Source organism: Teleopsis dalmanni, chromosome 2 (genome assembly GCF_002237135.1).
Source record: "Teleopsis dalmanni isolate 2A chromosome 2, ASM223713v2, whole genome shotgun sequence".
Classification (NCBI taxonomy): domain Eukaryota; kingdom Metazoa; phylum Arthropoda; class Insecta; order Diptera; family Diopsidae; genus Teleopsis; species Teleopsis dalmanni.
Genome location: NC_051847.1, coordinates 153,218,688 through 153,231,634, shown reverse-complemented (window position 1 = coordinate 153,231,634; position 12,947 = coordinate 153,218,688). Strand labels below are relative to the sequence as shown.

General features: G+C 30.0%; 1 protein-coding gene across 1 annotated transcript in view; it reads right to left on the bottom strand.

Annotated features, from left to right (window-relative positions):
- Positions 1-12,947, bottom strand: part of LOC119675961 (ATP-dependent RNA helicase eIF4A-like) — a 37,733-nt gene that overhangs the window by 23,937 nt on the left and 849 nt on the right. The gene's annotated exons all lie outside the window — the stretch shown is intronic.

The following is a 12,947-nucleotide window of genomic DNA, read 5'->3' as shown; positions in this document are numbered from 1 at the left end:
GTCGCTAGAAGAAATTTGAGCAAGAGAGAGCGCAACTCGTATGACACACCAGTATGATAGTCTGCACCCCACTTAAGGCATGCGTAAAATGAACATTATTATATGGGTGCGAAACATGGTTGTTAACGATGGCGTCGACTCATAAGATTACAAACCTTCGTTAATAGAAGCTTGCGGCGTATTTAGAACATATTGTGGCCTGCAAGAGTCTCCAACGAAGAACTATGGTAGCGCACCAAACAAAAGCCAATAGACAAGGAAATTCAGAAACACAAATATGGAAGGCATCTCACCATATTTAGCAGTTGAACATACTTCATATCAGCACATCAAAGCCAATATTAAAGAATTTCATAGACGGGCCATTCACGCCTTTAACTTACTCTTTAGTCACTTTATAATAACACATACTAGTTATGACTAATATTAAAGCATTCTACAGATAGGTCATATACGTCTGCCGCCTTGTTCTTTAATTCTCATAAGAAAAAACTTTTTTCGTTATAACATAATTTCAACACTTTGATTGGAGACTCCGTACCTTGATTTCTCCAGAGGCAGAAATGATGTTTTCTTCACCAAATAACATTTGGAAGAAATGTAAAAATGAAAGATTTTTTTAAGGCAAAAAAAAAGATTTCATTACAACAGTTAATGATAAAACAGGTAAATCATTTCACTGATGGAGTGATCAAGTTGAAAAAGTACTAATCCACTTGATTTAGAAGACTGTAGAAGGCGCGCACGCGGTCAAAGCGCCTAGAGAGACATGTTGCGCCCGGCCGAAATCTGGTAATGGATTTTTATGTAAATATTAGTAAGTAATAAAGAAATAGTAACCAGTAAAATAAAAAGCTACCACTGAAAACCAGACACATAAAAAAAAAAATTGAAAATTTTTCAAAAACGTTATGAAAACTATTAATAATACATATTACATTATGTTCTTGATGCATTTAAAGAATAGAACTACAAACCAGCGACTGAAAATGAGAAAAAATTATTTACTATTCAACTAATATATTACATTATAAATTTTAGTCACAAATCGAGTATAATGATGATCAAGTTATCGGAATTTTAATTTTTATTGCTGACCCAATTAGCATATTTTCCAGATCGGTCTGTTAGTGACAACGGTCTTTCTGAATAATCCGAGAGAACATATTTAAGTGAAATTATTTCGTGATCAGCGGCTTTAACGTTCTCTATGAATTTTTGATATACCATAAGACAAGAATAGAAATGTTAGAAATACGTTAAAATTATTGCACTGTGGTATGGATATGGTATGGTATGGTTTTTTATATATATTAAATTTAAAATATTTTAAGTTCGTATAACATACATTAAAAGAAACATAATATAATTTTTAATTTGTAATTAAAACTGATATCTGCATTCTAATTTACAAATATTCAAATTATCAGTTTGCATGCCAAGAAAACTAATATTTAATCTTCTCTTAACAGCATGTCTGTTCTTTTCAAACAAAACAGAGCACTTCTGTTAATCTAAAAAGTAGCTAAGAATAAATCTAAACATATGAATCAAGTCAATTATAAGGGACTTATCTTTAATTCCAAACTGAATCAGAATACTGAATACTTATAAAAGTATTCAAAATTCTATTGTGTTATTTTGCCATATAAAAACATGCAAACTGCATAAATATTTGATACTCTTAGCAAAGTTTTCGGTAGAAATTGCGGTAGAAGTAGCGTATCTTAATTGGAAAAAAAAATTCTTACCAAACCTGTAACTCTAAACACACCGTGCAAATAGCCCTAAGCGCACTTCATGAAGTTTTTCAGGATAAATTGAATTAGTTGGATGTAGAGTATTTGGGAATTGGCGAATTTGGGAATTTAGTAATTCGGAAATACTAAAAAGGCTTGTATTTGTCTTTTGGCTTCGCACGGCTTTCATTTACAATCTATACAAATTTTAAAAGAATGTTTTAATATTGAACGATTCTGAAGAATTCAACTGAATTTTTCAAACTATATTAACTTTTTTTATTTCAAAATTGAAAACAAATTTTATTTGAAAACAAATTTTATTTGAAAAATAAATCGTTAAATATTGTAAAATGTTGTTCAATAATTGAGAAACGTTTAACATCGGCAGACATCTCGTATGTATACCAATTAAAAAAATTTTATCTAATTTTTAAAACTTGTCATCGACCTTTCCTTCTTCATTTTGTAAACAGCTTAGATACAAAAGAACATAAAATGACTAAATTATTTGTGCACTTAGTTTTTTTTTTCCAGATTACAAAGTAAAATCCTCTCTTTATATCAGTTGTAATCAAGTTGTCTTAATACCTTCACACATTTATTTAATTTATTTAATTTTAATTAATTATTAACTAAATTAGCAATTAAAAACCTCTTCAAATTTGCTTTAAAAACTAATAAAATTCAAAAACAATGTTAAATGCAAAAAGCTTTTTATCAGCTTCTGAAAGGGACATTGTAAAGGACATGTTAACACACCCAAAATATGGTGAACTTTTGAAAATCTACTTGAAGCGGTTAGTGCATGGAATGCAAGTGGACTTCGCAATCATAATAACTACTGGCACTTGTCGTAACTAATTTTTACTTCATCGTTGCACAAAGATTTTTAAAACTAGATACTTACTTACTATTTGTGCATGTGATATATTAGCAGACTGTCCTGCTGCTCTACTAGTAACTATGATTGTACTTAATTCAATGTCCTTTTACGTCAATTGCGCAAAATTCAATTTGGGGTAAATCATAATATGTATGAACTGCTGCTTCCACTCAGAACGAAAAATGACATTTTTCACAGCGAACCATCCGAAACGTGACACTTTGCGTCCACAATTACAGAGGCTTCACACTGTGACACCGAAACGTGGCTGAAATGAAAATGGGTGAATACCAGAAATAAGCAGCTTATTTTCCCGTAAATCGCTTATAACATTTCGTTGAAGTTTCTGTTAATGTCGCACTACACTTTGTTCTACTTCTTTTTACTATTATTTTCATTTTTTATTCACTACATTTATTTGTTTTATTTTAAATAATTTTATTTTTTTATTTGATTTTATTTTATTTTATTTTATTTTATTTTATTTTATTTTACTGTTATTATAGTTGTCGTTATATTTTGACAAGATTTTCAACAATTATAAAGATCCTGACATAATATTTACTTTTTTAAATTAAAAAATACGAAAAAAACGTTCTATACCCTTTGGATTTAATTGATCCTTCTTTACTCTTAATGTTCGGATTTTTCATAATTATATATGCATTCTAAATAAAATATATAAAATTTAAAAAAACAACATATCGAACGGAAAAAACTTTGAAATAACCACTATTTGCTATGTTAGTTTTAAAGTCAATGCATTACCTCAGATATGATGAAAAATATAAAAATGAATTTATATGCTTATTTAATTTCAAACTTGAACCAGATTTGGATTTATATAGAATAATATTATATTATTCTATCTAATTATATTAAGAATATGCGATTAAGCACTTTAAATATCTTGTTTGGTTCTCTTCATTGACCAAACGGCAGACACTTTTCCAAATCACGTGATTAATATTTATTTACCGCTTTAAAATCACATTCATCGGAAGAAATCTATATGGACTTTATGCAATTTAAGAGTTCTTTTGTTCTTAAGGATGAGCAGTCTGACAGACTGGCGAAAAATCACTTTACTAAAAATCTGTCTCTTCCCGGTAGTCACAGAGAAACTGTGAGAGTGCCTCTTCTTCGTCCAAGTTGACACAACATCTACAATAAGTATAGAACGGAAGGCATCCCGTTCTCTGTATGGGATTCTATTCACTAATAACTTTTAAAAACTATAAGCGTGGCGATATGGAATTGGTTTCAATTAATTAGTTCTCTACTGGAATGTTCTACATGTTACGAGTGACTTCCACTTATTATTATCTAGCTATAGAAAAAAATATAGGTGTTTAGTTTCATTACAGAAACTAATGTCGGTAAATTCAGCGAGAGGTCTATAGAAATGCTCAGGTAGGCTAAAGTGTTCATAATCTTTTTCCTTTCAATGTTCCTATGACCGTGGTGTTATACAGTTTAAAAAAAAATTTAAAACTTAAAATACTTTAAAATACTTTTGTTGAGACTGCAAGTACCAAGGTTTGAACATGTAACCTGCCAAATTTGAAGATCGTTCTAAGTGTTCATTAGGCAACTGATCCAAAGCCATACTTAACTTGTATATTCGAACTTGGAGTTTTTGTTAATTTGCTGTAAAAGTTCATGACAAATTCACTTGTAAAATATTTGAATTAATTACATTTTTATTTTTAATTTACAAATTTCTGCGGTTGCACTACTTAGACGGCTAAAAAGACCTATGGCAGACCTAATGAACAGCGAGTAGCAAAATAGATTCGTTTTCACCTTAAATATTTCAATCAAATTGCTTATTAGAACATCTTAGTTGTTATTTGTACTAGGTCCGATATTAAAAAAGATTTTTTGTCTATATTTTAAGAATCGTTAATAAAATTTTAAAAAAATTTTAATACTATGCTTTTGTAGGGACATTATTGCATGTTTTTATTACTATTTCATATATATAGAACCTAATCTAGGAATCTAATACAGAGAAAGTCATGATAATGTTACTCCACGACTCGCTCAGGCAATATTAAAAATTTAATAAATTTTTTTATTCATATTTTATTCATAATTCCACAATTAATACTCTCTATTATATTATATATGACTGCTATTCATGATATTATTTATGGTATTATATAGGATTATCATTATATATAAAATGCGTTAATATATATAAAAGTTAGTGTACGCTATTTTCAAAGATTTTTGCTTCTTTAGAGAGCTTATATTATATGCTTATTACATATACGTTTAAGTTTCACAAAGCATTATTTATTATAAATATGTATATACTGCATAAATTAACAATAATATTACAAATTAATGTCAGTTTTTGATAAAAAAAATAAATTAATTAATGACGGATATACAACAGGCAATTAAAGTCAAACTTAAGCCTTTAATTTTTCTTTATGTAAATAGTAAAATTTATTCGCCTTGATGTTGCACTACGACTCACCCATTGTTCAAATATTTGCATTTCGTCCTTAACATTTTTGTTATGTATTTGAAGAATGTAGAGTGCGGTGAGGAAAAGTTTCGAACACAATCTTTTCATAGGAAATTGGCTCAAAGTGTTTGATTAATGATTTCTCTCTCAAGTGTTTGGTTTTCTGGCTTTCAATGGTGTATGTTGTGTGGATTTTTGTATATCTTTAAAATTAAATCAAGGTTCCAACTAATTTGGAAAAATGTTTTCTCTTATAATGAATATAAATGGGAAAGATGTACATCCCTGAACTAAAAAACACAATATATTTTAAAACAATATTTTACAAAGTTGTGATTTTAAACCTCTTGATAAAAATATGAATATTGTAAATGCGTTGTTGAACGTTAAAAATTGCAATGAATTATTAATAATTTGTTTTCCGGAATTGTGCAACTTCGTAGCAATTTAAGCATAATATTTACTACAAATATAAACAATAAAAAAGATGGTTTCTTATGAAAATTGCACTTGAAAGCGCTCTTAGAGTTGTAAACGCAGGGAACATTTCGTAAGAAATTTAAGATCCCTACTTGCAGTTTCCTCCATTTTACGTGCTTTTAATGATGAAGCCATTTTAAGCAGCACATAATAATGAAAAAGATTCCAAAAAACGACAACATCCTAAAGCAAAGACAAAGAAGGAATTTCCATAAAATGTCAGGCAGTAAATCGAATTTCTGCTTCCTTTTGCTGGTGATTGTAGTGCTGCATTCCTTTAAACGGATGAAGTGACTGCGTAAGGATTCGCAGTATGCCACTCAAAAAGGCTCGCTTTATATCGACGGAGTGCCCGTTTCTGCTACGGCATTGTGTTACTGGTGGAGTCTTTTGATTGCCTGCAGATTGTATCGTTTCACTTTTAATGCTTCCACTGCACCAATCTCATTTGCAAGAGTTTTGCAGGCAAATATTTAGCAAAATTACCGTTTCATGAGTTCCCCGTAATTTTTATTTCAAATGGGCAAATTAACAAACAAGGAAGCATAAAATTTTATTAGAAACGATAAATTTGTCTCCTCTTTAATTCTTCACAAAAAGGAATGTATAAATAAATAAAATGAAATGAAATAGCGAACCTTATTCGGAATAATTGCAAAAGTTTTTAACGAGTTGATAAAATTTTTAAAAATTAAAAAAGTAATTGGTTTTAATTACGTTGAACCATCCAATGGTTATTTCGAAGAAGGCCAAATAGATATAATTAAAGCTTTTAAGTATTCATAATAAAATTTAAGTGAAGATAGAGAAAATTCTCAAAAAGTGTGTAAATGTTACCTATATATATAAATGATTGCAAAAGAAGAAATTAAAAATTTAAACTTAAACTTAATTAATAAATTATTTACGAAATAAAAACTGTTAATATAGTATATAAATTATAGTATATTGATAGTAAAAAATGATAATTGACTACTGATTTATACTATAATTATTAACATCATTGAATGTAATTTTTGTATCTTCTTTAACAGAAAATCATATTTAATCTTAAAAATGTCGCTATAACAAATTAAATATTATATACAAGGTGCTTCTTAATTTTGGGAGAGGAATCTGTAAATATACAGTTTCCTTCAAACTACATTTACAAAAAAATAGTGAATGATTAAACAAAATTGTATTATGGCAAAAATGAATCCAAATGGTAAATTTAAAATTTAGTTAAAATGTCAAGAAAAATCGGTTTTCTTTTTTTCCAAACATAGAAACACATTAGAACCGCCATAATTCCCAAACCCATTTTATGTTTAGTACAAAAATATATATAAAAGCTATTTTAATAATGGCAATATTCTCGTTATAAAATGTTAGTTTTATTTTGATATTATAATCATTATGCTTAAGCTATTTGAGTCAGTGCATTTGAGCACTTTTACTCTTTATTAACTCGAGGTATCTTCAAAACCCCTCTTTACGCCTTGAATGGATTATTGTTTATCATTTCATCAAACTAAGCAATAATTGACCACAGATCTCCATACCACCCAGAAAAGCCTGTAACTATTCTGAGATTCGATAACGCGGTGTTGATTACTCTGTCAGTTGATATTATAATAAAATATTATAATAATTATTTCAACTTCTTTTAGTGGAACAACTCTATGAATCAAAAATAATGTAGTTTTTTCTTTTTTTTTTAATTATCAATGGTTTTAGATTCATTCTCAAATTGCTCAAATTTGCTACTAATATTTCTTCTAGTTATTTGAGTTTTTGTTAAGATTGAGTTAAAATTCAAAAATTAAGGTGGTAAAATTTTTTTGTTTTAAAACTTAACACATTCGTTTTATTTTTAAACTTATTACAAATGAACAACAAACATATCTGCCTTTGCTGTTCTTCTCCAAATTCCCTTTCACATATCTTAAAAAGAAATTCTTCTTAAGAATAATTTAAAAAAAAAAATCGTATTGAGAGTTAGTTGAAAAATACTTCCTTTGCACAAAAGAAGAAAAGATTTTGAGAAAGAATATTTAAGACAAAAATGTTTGAAAAATTGAAACTAGAAAAATACCTTCCCTTCGCAGGATAAGGAAAGAATTTGAGATATAATATCTAAGACAAGAATGTTGATCTATTTATTCATTAAACATTTACTAAAGACACGAAACTCGTACTCTTAAGTTAAAAAATTTTTATTAACCCATTATTACCTAAATTTTTGTACTTTAACTCCATATTGCCGTTATCTCTGAAAATAAAGTTTCTCTATTAACCATTTTATAGCACAGTTTTTGAACTTCAACACGTAATGGGCAGAGACCCAACTCTGGAGAAAACTGGACTCCAAATTTCAGCTCAACAGTCCCAAATTACCCTAGGTAGGTAGGCAGGTTGGAGTGGTGGCCTTTCAAGCCCACTTGAGCGCAAATGATCCTAACACTTTTACAAAATCAAAAGGAGAATTTAGTTCCGTACAATATAATTAGAGTAATCACAACAGGGGAAATGTTTGAAAGAAATAAGCTTTTGAAAAAATACTTGCGGGACTTGTTCATACGGAAATTCAATGACATTTTAGTTTAAATAAAAAACCGAAAATAAAAAATGCAATACGTAATATAAAAAGACAAACTATATTCTTTATTGACTGTTTGATTCCAAAGTGCATTAGCGTAAAGCGTTGTCTTCTAGTTTTAGAAGTAGTTTTTGTATATAACACAGAAAGCTTTTTGATTCTTGTGACGTGCACTCAAATCCAACATTCATGCATTCTCTACTCTTTAGAGAGCGACGAATGCAGACAATGCATTTAAGTAAAATGCGTTAAAATAAACAACAAAGAATAAAAGTTGAAGTGCCTCTAGCAATTTGAACAAATTTTATTTACCCAAGAAGCTGACAAATACAAATGCTGTGTTTAACTTTATGCAAACAGAAATTTTATTGAGAAAAATTCAAGAAATTATTAAAGAAAAATAAAGTTTTTATCTACATCTTTGCGACAATTTTGAGATCCTTTTATTCCAGCAACATCAGCAATTCACAGCAATTTGCAGCAATTTTTCGAAACAACTGGCAGCTCTGATGCATTCTAGCTGCTATTTGCGATAAAGGAAATTATTACTTTTGTATTTAAAAGCAAAAAGCAAAAAGCAAAAAGTTAAAAGTATGTAAAGCATAAATTTATAGTTCAAGTATTTGTATTTAACAAATTTATTTTAAAAGTGTACCAAAGTTCAGATGACGTCCATACTTCTGGCTTTGTTACATTCTCTATTCTTTTGAAGTAAATTTGCACATTTGCGGTATGAAATCAGTATCTCAATGCCGCACTGCGCCTTTGCTCTGCTGCCATATGACAAATAAAATTTGTTGCGAAAAGGATAAAAATAAAAATCTTCCATTATGTATACGGCAAAGTAAAAAAGTAATTTTCCTGTGAAAAATTTTGTCGAAATAACTGCACCACCGCAGGCACTGTTTCGCATCGGTTAAAACTTTCATACTGGAAAAGAACAAAAATTATTGTGTTTATAGTGCAACTTATTTAGAACTTCAACCATTTGCAACGTTTTATGTTAATGGAAGCTACAAAATGCAAAGTGCAAAAACTTTTTCCACATTTATAACCTTATAAAGGTGAAAATAAAAGATATTTGTAAATTATTCAAGAGAAGTGAAAAAGGCTTGGGACAAAATATTTATATGCACTTTTCTATGCGATTTTCATGAGAGTATGCAACGCATTTCAATATGCAAGAGAATATAACGCAAAGTACACAAAACAGTAAACATATATTTTTGGAATATATGTGGCTGTTTAATATCAATAATTGAATAATAGTAATGATATTTAAGAGATAGTACACTGCGACCTAAAAAATCTATTATGTCCCTTAGTCGGATTTGAGTGTTTCTCCCAAACCGATTTCTTTAATAAAAGATGGAATGGAGCCTATCTTTTTAATCCTGTATTCCTATGTTCCATAAAATACCCTCCTAGGTGTTTTTCCGCTTGTGTATCAGTGCCGGGCACTTCTATACAGGATCTGCAGTCTGAATTGAATTTCTAACTTTATTGGGTGATTATTCAATCTACAGTGACCGGTTAGTAATCCCGTAATAATTTTTAGATTATTCTTTTTTTTTTCTATGCAATCCTTGAAATGTTTTAGTTTGTAAATCCCTAAAAACATTTCAGATTGTGATAGGGTAGGTAACCCTTTGCAATAGAGTTATCTTTCCTTTTCATCTACGGCATTCATAAAAAGGGATAGAGTTCCTTTTCCTAGACCGCAGAAAGTTTCTGGGCATATCATTATTGTAGCCGCGCCTCTTACGAGTTTATCTGCCATTTCACTGCCTTGAATAACAGCATGCCCCGGAATCCATAATTAGTGAACCTGATTGTTTAAGTATATTTGGTTCTGCTTATCAATGCACTTCCATACCAGTTTAGATGTGACCTGGTAGGACATAAGTGCCATTATAGCTGCCATTATAGTGTCATTTTAATAGATGTGAAATATCTTTTTAAAATTCCAAAAATAATTCTAACTAAATTTTATATTTGTAAAGTTTATATCACTTAGGCCTGCTATCGTGGTTCCCTAAACGTGACTGAGACCCATCAACAATTCTATCACAGGACTTATATCTTAATGAACATCTCAATGAAAATACTACAATTTTTTTAAGGAAATAGCGGCAAATTTGCATACTGAAGCCCACATATCATTAAGTCATCTTACCTTGTATTAAATTGAGCAATATAGACACCCATTTTTGTATTGCTGTTGACAACTCTTTGCATGATGCTAGCGGTGTGCTCAAGTTCTTCAGATGTTTCATATAATTACTAGAAGCACCCCGTCTGGTCAGGTCATCTTTTTTCTTAATGGCTTAAATATCCTTATGACCAGAGGATAGAGTACCCAAAATTGAGAAATGTTAAACCACGTCGACATCTCATTCAGCAATGTTCTAAATATAAATTCAATTGAGTTCAAGGATTTCAAAACCGCTTAACTGTCTGATAGTATGTATACATTTCAATTCAATATGTTATCCACCTCCAGATAAGTTGTGGCGTCCCTAATAGCGATCATTTTCATATGAATAACTCTGCTCTTTAATATATAAACTGCTTACACCAGTCCCTATTTTTTTTTTATTTTTGAGCCATTTAAGCCATATTTTTGAGTCTTCATCATCACAATTCTGCGTATCATCACATACTGCCTGAGTCACAATCCTCAAGGACCGTGACTATAAAATCATGCTAAATTTTTTTTATTATTTACTATAAAGAGGTTTTTTCCAACAGTAGTGAACTACAACAACAAAAATTTTATTTTTTTATATTATTTTAATTAATTATTTACTATCCAATATGTACCACTGAGTAGAAAGGATTTTGTTGACGTGATAAAACTTCCAAACCATATTTCTCATGGAGTTGCATATACTCGTATTACTAATTTTCTATACTTCCTGCGTAAAAAATTGGATAATAAAAATAATACGGTTTATTTATTTCAATATATTTCTGATATCTTATTCATTACTCTGACTTTAAATTATAAAATGAAGAGCTCAATCAAACATTTTATAAGTATTTAAAATTTGTCTGGTGAATTGAATGTAATTTTAACATATTACAGAATATCTCAGCTGCATTTCACTGAAAAGTAAAAAAATTTCTAAAATGTGTTGCATCACATTTCTAGCTTTTCCAACCGGAATAAAGCAGAAGATTGAAAAAAAACAATTTGCAGCATTCAAATTGAGAGCATTTCAAGTTGCAGTTCATTATGCTGCACAAATGCACTTGATTTATGTTGACAGCAACAAATGCAACTGTTACATTAGAAGCGAAATTATCAAGAACTCAAGCTGCATGCATCGTCTCTTTGAAACGTTTGTGCAAATTGCAGTTGAAAGTGCAGTTGTTGTCATCACAAATGGTAAGTGTGGAACTTCAGCGTTAAAGAACTTTTGATTTCAACCATTTCAGCTATTCAACGAGCTCGTCATTTGCATTGCACCATGTTGAATGCGACGATGCACTCTTCCAAGTCATGACACAATTTCTAATGCGGTTTAGCTGTACTGGTTCAGTTGCGTTCAGGTGAATGTTAAATATTTAACTGAATTAAGTTAAGTGTATGGATAAGCAAATCATATTTTCTTTGCTAATTTAAGCAAACATTAGCTTAAAATATTGTATTTTAAAAACTATTTCAACTGGATGTGTAGAATTAAATTAATAAAAAGATTTATAAAGATTTTATGCAAAATTTTTTTGTTGAATTATTTGTCAATTCTTTTTAGTGCTGTTAGTTGATATTTTTCAATATTGTAATTGTTTAAATAATGGTTTTCTAAAATTCCTCTCTTGAAAATTCTTTTCCAATTCTTCTGATTTCATTCTATCTCTTAAAATCAGTTATTAAACAGTTTTTTATTTGTTTTTTATACATTTAGTGCAGTTACCTAGCACTTTTATTTATATGTTGTATACCATTACAGTATAAAAATATGTTTTTGACTCATGTGAACCTATTATACTATACTGGTATATTCTGTAAAAAGTTTAAAGTATTCCAATGATATAAATTTCGTCTAAATATCGATAGCTGTCAACAATAATTTTTTTTCTCAAATTTATCAGTAGCACATCAGTATTCAATAATTCAGGCATCACTGCATTAAGAACATCACATATATTTTTTTCTCTCTATTCTTATGTTAAACCTTTTCCTAGTTAGTGCATGTGAGCACTTTTACTCTTTAATAACTGGGGATCTCTGCAGGGTCCCACACTTCTCGCTGACTAACTTAAGTATTCCTCAAAAGCTTCGTGATTATTCGTTAACTGATCATAGATCTGCGTACCGCTCCGCGCGGCTAGTGATTCTTCTGAGATTAGATAGTGTTAAGTAGGGCAGTCTGTCAGTTTTCGCGAATAGCTTCAGGGCTCTGTCCCTTATGTATGTTTTGACCGGGTCTATTCTAAGGTCTCATAGCATGTCAATCATGAAGATCATGGCACTTTGAAGAGTGTTTTGTGAGTCTGACTTTAAGCAACTTGCAGCTTCTGGATAGTAGAGTTGGCAGCTTTGCTATCCGCGACACACCCATGGTGTAATGCTGGTCTGATTATCTGGCTATAAATCAGCTTTCTGTTCTTCAAAAAAACGTTATTGGGTTTGAAAAGTAGTTGTAAACAGTGCAATGTTTTTGCGCAATTACTTCGATGCTGTCCTCCTAATTGATCACAATGTCACCAACTCTTACTCTCGGTGAATGCTGCCTGTGTTAACGAGTTATAAACAGGGCTTTAGTTGTTAATATT